General features: G+C 42.6%; 1 long non-coding RNA gene across 1 annotated transcript in view; it reads left to right on the forward strand.

Annotated features, from left to right (window-relative positions):
• LOC109282165 (uncharacterized) overlaps window positions 1-8,388 on the forward strand; it is a 32,307-nt gene extending 23,919 nt beyond the window's left edge. Inside the window, exon 5 of the long non-coding RNA XR_002089062.2 lies at window positions 7,683-8,388. This is a non-coding gene — a long non-coding RNA (uncharacterized LOC109282165). The remainder of the gene's footprint in view (window positions 1-7,682) is intronic.
• The last annotated feature ends 4,267 nt before the right edge of the window (window positions 8,389-12,655 follow it).

Consider the following 12,655-nt stretch of genomic DNA (forward strand, 5'->3'; position numbering starts at 1 on the left):
TATTTTTTTTTTAAATGTATGCAAAATAGATCCAATTTTAAAGTTTGTTCATGACCCTTTTATATATTCTTGCAATGCATTTTTTGGGTTGCAACCCACAGGTAGAGAATACTGGTCAACATGTTTCCTTTACATAAGGATGAAAATTGAGGGAGATACAATAGCCTCAAGTGAGCAGCTCCTACATTTCTCTTTCTGCAGCTGGTGGCCAGGTTGCCCTTATATTTTAGCAAGCTCTTGGTTTTATTGACAGATAGTACAATGCAAAGCAGCATTATAGAACCAGTCTGATGTGTAGTGGCTTAGGACTGACTAAAACAGGTTTGTCCAACATTCAGCTCACAGGCTGCCATATGGCCCACCAAGCCATTTTATCAGGCCCACCCAGCACCGCAGAGCACAGGGCCGCAGCGAGGTGGACAGGGCCAGCCTGTGGGCCCCAGCCGGCAGCGAGAGGAGGGGAGCTGCTTACCCCCGCAGGGCCTGGGGCAGCAGCCCCACGCAGGAGGCCAAGCAGTGGCCACTGGCACTGCCAGCCCATGACTGCCTTCTCACCCGCCTGCTTCAAGCCAGCCCCACTGCCCTACTCTGCCCTGCCGCACAGCAAGGCGGCGCCTGCTCCCCCAGCCAGTCTCCCCCTGGGCACTGCGGCTCTCCAGGCCCGGCTGCCCATGTGCGAGGCCCTAAGGGGGCCACTTCTCACGTGCTGCTGGGGACGGGAGAGCCCGGCCGGGTCTGCACTGGCCAGCAGAAGTGGCAGCAGAGCCGTGTGCCGCTCAGGACAGGACAAGCCTGCACCAGTCAGTCCTGAGCAGCACATGACTCTGCCACCACTTCTGCTGGCTGGTGCAGACCTGGCTGGCCTCCTCCCATCCGCAGCAGCACATGGGAAGCCGGCTTCAGCTGCATGCTGCTTTTTCTGGCCAGTGCCGACCCGGTTCTGCCCAGGCAGGTCCTGCAGCACCATGTCAACCCGGGCATGGCACTGGCAGGCTGGGCAGGCCCCAGGTTAACCCTGGCCTGGCCCCGCAGCTTCTCCAGCACCAGGTCAACCTGGTTGTAGCCAAGCGGCTCCTGCAGCACCATGTCAACCCGGGCATGCATGCCATGTCAACCAGCACCATGTCAACCCCTGCAACTTCATTGGTGTCAAAGGTCACGTGACATCACTTCCTGATATGATACCACTTCCTGTGACATCTTTGAATATGGCTCGCCAGCCCACTGGGTGATAAAAAGTTCATAATCTGGCCCCACATTCAAAAAGGTTGGACATCCCTGGACTAAAAGATATGGAAAAGTAATGTAAAGCCAACTTTGCAACACTCCTGTGGGTAGCCACATAAGCTAAACTTGCCTCCCAACCATCCTTCTTTCTCATGCAATGAAGTATGAAAATATATAGTCATTTCAGTGTCTTTGGGACTATTTAAAAGAAAAGACCCTGTTTCTCTTTTGCATTGTAGCTTCTGGAGTTATTTGCTCTGAGGTCTAAGGAATGAAAAGTCAGTATAAAATGCTTTAGAAACAGAAGGGTAGCTGGAACTTATGGAATAGAAATGATTTTTTAAGGATCACTAGCATTTTATAACCACTTTGGGTGTGTTTGTGGAGAGAAATGATTGTGTAAGGTAGTGAAAAAAAATCAAGCCCCAAAGTGCCAAGCTGTGTTGTAGGATTCATAGACGCAGCTGCTATTGATATCCTGCGCATCTGAGTGGGACCTGACTACTCAGAAACAGAAGAAAACACTTCACTAAATTACTTGAATTAATTTTATATTTACAATTTATACCCAGTTCAAGGGACAAATATATATGCTAACATAATGAAATAAGTTGGTTAATGAAGCAACATTTAGACCGATTTTGGCTAAGAACAGTCTCAGAGATAAAGCAGTTAGTACAAATCAATCTAATCCCGGTCTGAGCTTTCCCTCTGGTTTCTTCTGGCCCACAGTAGATCTTTGCAGGTTGACTTGGATTATTTTCCTTAGACCCTTGTTGGCTATTTTCAAGTCTGCTAAAAGATAGGGCCAAGTTAGTAGGTGCTAAGCCATAGCCCATCTGTTTTTTCTAGGAAGTAGAAGGTAGGTGTCATCTTCTAGATGGTTGTTTGGTAAATGGAACAGGTATTTTTATGATATTGTGTATTTTGTGGTGAATTAATGGAGGTGTGGGAGATGGAACTGTTCTTAACATCAGCCTTGAAAGGTCCATACAAAAACCTATCAAAGAAATCAACACCATATCATTAGCAGGCGTGATACAGTGATTGACTATGTACCACAGTAATGCATGATGTTACAGAAGAAGAAAGCAGCACTCAGTTTACTCAGTTCAGTGTTCAGAAAGTATTCAAATTTAGAGAACTGGATGTAGACTCAAGTTGTACATAGCTCCTGTGCTGGCCTTCTGCATAGGGGTGACCTTCACCGAAGAAGAACATCCTACTGCATTCCTTGCTTTCTTGAAGATTCCCTAGAAGCTCAGACCATGCCAGGAAAATAACACAAACCCCACACCTAAAACTGTGCTTTTACATTGACTGCTTATGCTAATCAAGCTTTTAAGAATTAAACATTCTGGGGCTGATCCTGATCTCACTTGTATCGGTATCGAGTAGGCATAATTTCACTGGAGTTGCGCTGGCATGAACTGGTTTGTGATCAGAATTGGGCCTCATGTTGAGTTTCCTCTGAGATTTATTAAATGAAAATTAAAGCTGGATGAAAACTCTTGAAATTGTCTGACACCAAGCCCAATAATAAAAACTGGGCACCTTTCATCTGAGGAGCTACAGCCTTTATAGTGAATCAGTGAATTAAGTCCATCTCACAACACCTCTGCCAGGTACGTGTGGTAATATATGCATTTTAGAGATGGTGATACCAACAGAGAGGGGTTAAAAAACTTATTTCAAAATCACACAGTCATGAAGTAGCAGTTTTGAAGCATAGAAGCAATGAATCCCAATTCACCTCTTCAGTTATTAGATTTACTCAGGCAAATACAGAAAAACTCCATTGAAGTCGTGCAGTATCTCACATAGTTGGCTCTGTGCATGGCAAAACTTTTTGGCAATGCAGCTAACACCTGCACTATGGCAAGCCAGGAAATGCCAAATATAATTCTAGAACTATGGTCCAGAACCTCAACTGAGAGAAATATGGTGATATCCCATTAACATCACAATGTTGTTTTAACATTAAAGAAGGAACTGGGATAAAAGAATTTATCACAATTTAACAATTATTCAGGGGCAGGTAAGATTTTAGAAAATTAGGTTGATCTAAGTGGCACTACACCCTTTAAAAGGAACACCTGAGAATACTGATGTTAACTGACCTTCTGACTCACAGATGATTACAAGAATTATCCTTAAGAGAAAACAACATATAACTACAACCACTGTTATAACCATTGTTATAACCACAACCATATGCATTGTTAACAAGACTGAATTGCCACTTGAGGAAAAGATAGCGAGCCTATAAATGGATATGTTAGGAGTACCAATAGGCTATACTATAAGTCAAAGAAAAAGATAACATATAACAGTATATGCTTTTAAAATAAACAAGGCGATCAGGACTCATAGTAGAGATATTTTTTATCAGACCAACAAGATTTTTGGAAAACAATTCCTTAATTCAAGCTTTTGGACACAAACACCCTTCATCAGGCCTTGGAGAAAAGATTGTAAAAGTTCCCCTGGGTAGAAATGAAAGTTCATATTTCATAGGATTTCACACGGGAGTCAATAGATGGAAAACTCCCCTGGGCCGTTAGTTCATAGCTAGTATGGAGCTCTGAACTGGATACTCTCTAAAAGAAACAGGCTTTTTTATTGGCAATTGTTTTCTCAACCTTAAATAATCATGAAAATAAGGAACTAGTTACAAGTGGCTACATACATTTATTTTATTTTATTTTACAAACTGGTTATAGGTGGTTACGAATGTTGATAAAACTGTGATAAAAATCCTCTGGGCAGTCAGTTCATAGCTGGTATGGAGCTATGAACTTGCATATCCTCTAAAAGAAACAGGCTTTTTTATTTGCAATTGTTTTCTCAAGCTTAAATAATCATGCAAATAAGGAACTGGTTACAGGTGGCTACAAACTTTTATACATTAGGCTGTGTATACAACTTATTTAAATATCCCAAGAGACAAAGAAGGATTTAGTTAGTTATAAGCTACATTGATCCCTGGCACTCAGGAAATTCTGGTCTTGGTTTTGGTTATTAAAGTGAGGTGACTGGAGTCAGCCTGGAGTAACTTCATGGACTCCACAGGCTTTCTCCCACTTGCTTTCCAACCTCCCATTACTCCAAACCTTACTTGTGTACTGGGATCAGTCCTCTCATCTTGTTGCTCTGGCTCCTCTTCCCATTCCTACCTCAATGCCTCTTTTCACACTGCTTCCTATGTCTGGATTAACATTGTGGGTTTTTTCCCTTCAGGCCAGAATTTAAAAGCTTCTCATTCAAAGCCTTCCACAAAATCTACTTCCTATGCCTTGCTTTTCATTCTGTATTTCCAGACCATGGATGAATTTCTGGTTCTACTGAAATCAATTACAAAGCTCTCACTGACCTCACTGGGACCAGCACTTCATGCCATATGCCTAGATTTGTCTACACTGTAAATTCTTTGAGGCAGACCCTCCAAGTCAGATTTTCAAAAAAGTTCGGGCCCCAGATACTCCCACCAGGATGCCTCTTGATGGATTTTCAATAGAACTGAGCACCCAGCTATTTAAAATTATCCTGGTGGCCAGTTCCAAAGTTTTGCCATAAACTGATAATTTGTTATCATTATTTATTTTAAAAGCAAGATCATAATCTGACCTAACATATATAAATTCTTTATTTTTTTTCATTCATAACACCTCTACAAGGTAGAAAAGTGTTGTTACTACCTAATTTACAAATGGGGAATTGAAGCACAGAGCAATTAAAGCAAGCGTTTTCAAACTGCTTTGCCTAAAACAAGGCACCTGAAGGAGTTTGATCTTCAGAGATGGCACCACTTCCATTGATTTGACCATCTCCAAACTCAAGCCTGGTATTGCAGATTTCCTTAATTTTTGGAGATCTTATTTTAGAAAGCTCAGCTAAATTTATGAAGACATCAATGTATACTGTTTCCACTTATTGATCAAGCACTGGCTGAGTGCTAAGGGCACAAGCTTGTTTTATTTCTGTAGTTTCTGGCAGGTTGAAGGTCTGTCCTCTCTGTTCTAAAATTCTTGCTGAACTTTCATTGTTGTTATCTTTCATGGGATCTTCAAAACATCCCGATGGGCAGAACATTTTTTTGAATCTATTTTGAAGTGTCACACTTGAAAAGCAATAAAGAACAGGATCTAGTGCACTGTTGAGGTACGTAAAGGCAAAGGAGGCATGGAATAACTGGTTCATAACTTTATAACTGAGACTCTGAGGGCTTACTTTCCAAACAATTAAAACAGCTAAAGCAAACAAAATGACAGGCGAGAAGCAGACACTGTATACCAAAACAATGATTATTAACAATTTCATAGTTCTTTGGATGCGCTTCCCTCTAGCCATTTCCTTCTGCTTCAGCTTAAAGAGAACACGGAAAATACAGAAAAAGATGATGCCTAAGGATATAAAAAATTCAATAAAAATTAACATCCTATGCCAGTGGTCCACCAGTGATATGTCTGCCTTAGGGTGATCATAGCCTCGACATGTAGTATTATCCTGTACAACATGCAAGGTAAAGATATGGATGTTCAGCAGTATACACAAGATCCAAATCAAAGCTGCTATTTTTGCAGCACAGGGTATTGATAGTTTACTCAGCTGATGGTGAGGATGAACCACTTTAAAATAGCGATCTACTGCAATGACAGTAAGAAATACAATACTTGCTGTTCTGTTCATTGATAACATGAACAAATTGACCTGACAAAATCTTTTTGAGAAGGTCCAGACTTCATTCCTGGTATAGTAGTGCATACGAAATGGTAAACTGGTTATCAGGAAGAAATCAGCGACAACTAAGCTGAGTAAATACATGGTGCTTGATTTCCAGAAATTCCTATTAAAGCAAAAGATGATCAAAGCAATACCATTTCCAATAATTCCCATAACATATTCTATGCCAAGCACGGGGACAAGGATTTTTGAAACTGTAGCATGGACTGTAGGTGTGTTATTCATTGCTACGATCCTGGAGCTCTTCCTGTTTTCCTTTTTAAAATGTCTGTTGCCTACAGTTGGATGGCAACTGGAGATGCTTTGCATTCCTTGCCAAGAATCTGTGAAGTGAGCTGCAGAGGAAATACAGTGAAATTTCAAGACTCGGTATATTTGTTTGTATGCAAACTGTGAGTCAATCCCAACATAACACATGAGTCTTTCATGAATCCCTTTGCAACAGTTGAAAGATAATAATCTTATCAGTGGACTGTGAAATACTCCCAGGTTGCCAGTAAGGTTGTTGGTTGTAGCCTTGATGGGCTAAGGACACAGGCAGACAAAGTTCTTTGCGTAAATGTGACATCTTTTATTAGACCAACTAAACAGTGGGAAAATTGTTCTTTGCAAGCTTTTGGGAACAAACACCCTTCTTCAGGCATAAGGAGAGTCTTGTGGTGTTTTATGTGCTCTCCTGGGTGGAATGGAAGCCAATAGGCAAAATGCAGGTCTGTGAAAATGCAAACATGTGGCGGTTGAGAATTAGAGGGAATGGGAGGGAGTCATACCTATTGTTTCCCATTCCCTCTGATCCTCACTGCCACACATTTGCATTTTCACAGACCTGTATTTTGCGTATTGACTTCCATTCCACCCAGGACAGCACACAAAACACCATCAGATTCTCCCCATGCCTGAAGTAGGGTGTTTGTGCCTGACAGCTTGCAAAGACCTATTTTCCCAACTATTTAGCCAGGTTGCTAGTAAGCATTGTCATAGCATATCTGATAGAGCTGTTCTAGGACTAAAGAAATATAGACTGTATACTTGAAGTTCCGCTTGCTCTCTTTTCCCTGCTTCTCACCCCTTCTACTTGCCTTTCATCCCCTAGGAACAAGACTAGAAGGCCAACTGTTCCCTTTACTCAGGACTCCAAGCCAAATGCCCATATGTACCTTAGTAGTTTGATCCTAGTATTTCTTGAATGTGATTTGGCAAGAGAAACAAAGGAATTGCTCAGCTGGCTCAGACCAGTCATCCATCATACTCATGTTCTGTCTTGTCAGAGACATCGTTGAGGGCATTGGCACCTGCTTTGGAGAAGAATGAAAGAACCCTGCAAATAGATGACTTCCTAGGGTGAAAGATACCTATCCCCTGTCAGCTATTGGTTGGTTTATGGCCTAAAGTATGGGAATGTATGAACCTTCCATATCTCTTTTTAAAATCCTTACAGGTGTAACGTTGTGTAAATTTGCTGCTCAGACATCAAATGCTTTGAAGAATCCTGGCGAGTCACTGACCTCAAAGATATCCTCTGGCAATGAGTTCCTAACTAGTTCCTGCATTAAAGTTGGCCAGAAGGAGGTATTTCTGTTCCACAAGGAATTCTGAAATGAAAAATAATCAGTCTGAAATGGAACACCAAATGAAACTGTCTGTAACATGGGAATTTTAAATTAAAAAAAATTGAAATAGAAATGTAATTTCCATCTTTCTGATGCCTCTAGGTGGGATCCTGGCAAATGCAGCTGCGAAGAAACCTTGGGAGCCCTGAAAATCCCAACTCCATGATTGTCTGGTGGCAAGGACTTTGCAAGTCTACGTGCTGCTACAGAGTTGGCAATCTGAAAGATATGAGAGCTCAGACTAACCTAGAGTTAAGAGACTGGAAGCCTTGACCCCAAAGCCTCCCTCCAGGAGGATTGATATACTTCTGGGACAGGGAATTGGCAAGTTTTATCAAACCTATTTCTTTTTTTCTCCTGATTTGTGCCTCTTGAGTCAACAAATTAGGGCTGACACCACAATAAGAAACAGTGCTTGCTCCTGTGAATTGTGACTCTGAAGCTTTGTTGATTATTGTGTTTCTTTGTGCAATACCTACTGAATATTTTGCTGCTGCACAACACAGAAATTTGGAATGGAAATCTTCAGTGAAATTTCAGTTTTACTGTATTTTATTTTGGGAGTGGATCTGCTGTTGATGTACAGCATTCCCCAGTAGAAATAAATTGCACTCAAAGACTTCCAAGCAGCAATAATATATATTCTGTGAGCCTGTGACCATAGAATTCAGTCTTGTGCTCCACAAACACAACTTGCATTTTCTTAAAAAAAAAAAAGTGGCTATGGTCCTTAGATTTATATTTTTTTAAAAAGATAAATAAAAGACTTTGAAATGAGTATAAAACTGTTGAGCTATTGATTTTTCAAGTGTGCAGATATCCTGGAACAAGAGCTCTGAGAGGTGAGAACTCCCTGTTTCCTTTCCATTTCCTGTGCCATGAACACACAATTTCAGTGTCAGTGCTATTGCTTATTTCACTGCTGACCATTTTACTATATAATTCGTCATCTTTCACTAATCAGTGAATTGAGAACCCGTGTTTGTTTTGCCCCCTCTGTTTCTTTCAGAAGCTATAAACCCCCCCCACCCCCCTCAGCCCCCCAAACCCAAGATACTATTTTTATGTTTTTATTTTTTGCAGCGTGTGGTCATTAAAGGTTTTATGGCACTTTGGAAAAAGGAGGTCATGTAAGAGCTTTTAGCCAACACTTTACCCCTTGTTTTGCTATGCCGTGTGCTGCTTGATATTTGGGTTCTTCCTATAACCCAGAAATAGCTGCATTTCAGTGCTGCTGCATGTGTTTAATTTGTTAAGTATTTTGAGGCCCATCAAAATGAAAATGCCATGTAAGATAGTAGTAACAGAAATAACACAGAAAACTAAACAGTTCCTCCAGTAGGGCTGATATCTAAATCTTTGTGTCTTTGTGCCTTTTACTCTGGTCATATACCTCAAGACTTACAAAAGTTAATTGGTTGTAGAGAGGATTGATTGTAGAGATGTTCTTTCACATAGGCTGCAGAATGGGGTGGGCCACCCAGTCCATGGCCCAACCAACTTTAAGCACATTAATTTACCTAGTTATGCAGTTAAAAAATACCTATACAGTTTTAACTGGAATAACAATTGAGCATTTGTAGGTTATATAAATTAATGTGCTAAAAGTTGGTCCGGCAATGGCTTACCCCATTCCACACCCTGTTTCATCAACTTGAAAGAGCTTATCTAGTCAAACCAGAAAGTTTAAAGGGAAGTTTGTTTCTTTTAGTTTTCCCCCATTTAAAAAAAATTAACATTAGCACATACTGCTGTGGCAAAGTCATTTCTGGTCAACTTAGTCAATGTGTTTCAACCAGGAATTAATTTGACTCATTCTGAATTTCTACAGTATCCCTCTAAAAAAATGGAATCCCAATATTTCCATTTCCAATTTCCAATTTGCACTGGCTTAATGTTGGGCTAATGAAGTACAAACAACTATAATAGAGCAAAACGTGTGATTGATATAGATTAAATGTGGTGGAAGAAGTTACAAATTCAGACCTGGGTGCAGTATATTTCATAACTTGACTATTGAGGCTTTATTATTTTAAGTGGGAAAATAATATAATAAAATATATTTGTCCCCCATGACATGTTGCAGGCATTGAGCCATGACAGATTTCTGTTGTTTCTGATTTCCATTCAAAATTCTTAGAAAATATTGAGGTAAAAGTACACTTGTCTGAACTGCTAAAAAGAACAGTTAATTTGCAACCTTAAAACACAGTTAATTCTATTGCGTTTACATGCCTCTCCTTGATTAATATAAATAAAGAAGTGTTCCTAATTGACATTAGAAGTGATAGAAGGTAATAGAGGGCACTGATTAAGAAGACTAAGGAGAGTAATACTTAGTACATGAACCTGGATGGTAGATATTGCATGATAAATTGCCTTTTTCATTGAAATATATTTGGCTATGTGACAAAGTCACAAATACCCAACTGAGTATGACAAAGCTTTATCATCTAAAACCATGGTTGGTTAAAATATGGCCTGCAGGCCAGGTCTAGCCTTTAGAGGGACTTTGTCCAGCCTGCAGCAGATCCCTCAGTCCCTCCTAGCCCAGGTGCTATGCAGCCTGTGGCACATCTCACCACCCACAGGCACACAGCAAAGCTAGGGCAGCTCCATGGCTGGACTCCATTTCTAGGCAGCCCAGGTAACAGCGGCTCCTTCCAGCTGCCACCACCACTGCCAGCCCTGGCCCCATGGAGATGGCTGATGATCCACATGCACAGCTCCAGCCTGGGCCCGACCCACCCTGCATCTGCTTCGGACCTGCCCTGACCAGAACAGATCAGTTCTGGACTAGACAGAAGTCACGTGCAGTGCCCTGGCCCCACGCTGCCCCATGCCTGCTCCAAACCTACCCACCCACAATGAACAGTGGTGGTGGTGGCTAGGCAGAAGCTGCTGCTGGGCAATGGAGGAATAGCACTACCTCCCCCTTACTGCTGCCAGGACCTTCTTGCTTTAGTCACCCAGAGCCCGTGAACTGGGCTGCTCTGCAGCTCCACTCTGCCTCTGTCACCACTACCAACACTGCCTCCAAGCCACCCGGCAGGACAGTGGTGGCAGTGGAGAGGAGCTGCAGGTGCAAGTTGGGCCAGGGTCAGGGCTGGGGCCAGGGCTGTGTGTGTGGGTCCCAGCTGGTCTGGATCTTGTCTGCTCCAGCTCGGGTGAGTCTGGAGCAGGTGTGGGGCAGGCTGGGGTTGAGGCTGTGTGCTCAACTGCTGCTGTGTGCTGGTGGCAGCGGCAGCAGTGGGGAGGAACCACAGGGCTCCCAGGTTTGGTAAGTTGTTGTAGGGTGGGGGGTGCTGACCGGCCTACAACAGCTCCCCCAAATTGCCTATGTGGCCCAGGGGCCCAAATAATTGCCCATCCTTCATCTAAAAGGTCATTACACTCACTGTACATGTCTAATATTTATCAAGGAAATAAAATAATTCTTCCTCATACTGAAGGTTAAAATGGTCTATCATTTCTGGGATCTCCTTAAAATGTAGGTATATGATGGCAGGTGAAAGCTCTACATCGCTAGAAGGGAACCTCTTCTAGAATTCATGGTGCTCAGGAGAGGTCCCAGAAGACTGGAAGAGGGCCAGTGTTGTGCCCACCTTCAAGAAGGGGAGGAGAGAGGACCCAGGGAACTACAGGTTGATCAGCCTGACCTCAATCTCAGGAAAAATCCTCGAAAAATTTCTCAAGGAGTCCATATGCAATATGCTAGTCGAAGGCAAATTTCTGAGTGACAGCCAGAACGGTTTTGTCACAGGTAGGTCACATCTGACTAGCCGTGTCCTTCTAAGACCAGGTTACTCACCACCTGGATAAGGGAGATGAGGTCAATGTCATTTACTTGGACTTTAGGAAGGCCTTTGATTTGGTGTCCCACGAAGGAGTGAAAAGCACACTGGCAAAGTTTGCCGATGATGCTAAGCTTTGAGGAAGTGCGGCCATGTATCAGGGTAGGCTGACAATCCAGGCAGACCTAGACAGATTAGTTAAATGGGCAGACCAGAACCAGATGCTGTTCAATACTGAGAAGTGCAAAGTGCTCCATTTGGGGAGGAAAAACCTGCAACAAACTTACAGGCTTGGTGGTGCTAGCTAGCACTACATCTGAAAGGTACCTGGGGGTCATAATTGACCATAAAATGAATATGAGCCACCAGTGTGATGACACAGTTGGCAGAGCAAACAGTATGCTGGCATGCATGAACAGATGCATTTCAAGCAAAACTAAGGAAGTGATTCTCCCGCTCTACTCGGCATTGGTGAGACCACAGCTGGAGCACTGCATCCAGTTCTGGGGAGGATGGAAGGATCCTGCCACACTTCAAGAAGAATGTGGAAAAGCTTGAGAGAGTCCAGAGAAAAGCCATTCGTATAATTAAAGGCCTGAAGAGCAAGCCATACAAAGAAAGGCTGACAGATATGGGACTGTTCAGCCTAGAAAAGAGGACTTCAGGGGAATTTGGTGGCACTTTACAAATATATCAGGGGTGAACATCAGGGGCTAAGCGAACAACTATTCACCAAAGCACCCTAGGGGAAAACCAGGAGCAATGGTCATAAACTCCTAGAGGAAGTTTAAGACTAGATATAAGGAAAAACTTCTTCATGCTTCATGTGACCACACTCTGGAATAGACTCCCAGCAGTGGGATGCAGGCCTACCCTGGAGATCTTCAAAAGGAGACTGAACACACTCTTTCCTGGGGTTGTTTGACCCCCACAGTCTTTCCTGCCCAGAGCAGGGGGGCTGGACCTGATGATCTCACGAGGTCCCCTCCAGCCCTAAACTGTGAATTTGTGAGAAAGACCTTTGAAGTTATAAGCACCATATCTAAGATTCTGTGTGGGGTATACCAAAGGCTGTAGGATGAAGCCAAGCACTGTTTCCTATCCTTTAGGAGAAGTGGAGAGCATAGCAGTTCCCTGACATCAGAATTCCTGAGCAATAGGAGGATGGATGTATTTTCCTATTTTGTTTGTTTGGGCACGAAGTGATACAGCATGTCTTAGCAGTGACCCAGCTGACCCGGGCAGGTGGCCTTATTAGTATGAAAAGATTAATTAGGAATT

Source organism: Alligator mississippiensis, chromosome 1, assembly GCF_030867095.1.
Source record: "Alligator mississippiensis isolate rAllMis1 chromosome 1, rAllMis1, whole genome shotgun sequence".
Classification (NCBI taxonomy): Eukaryota; Metazoa; Chordata; order Crocodylia; family Alligatoridae; genus Alligator; species Alligator mississippiensis.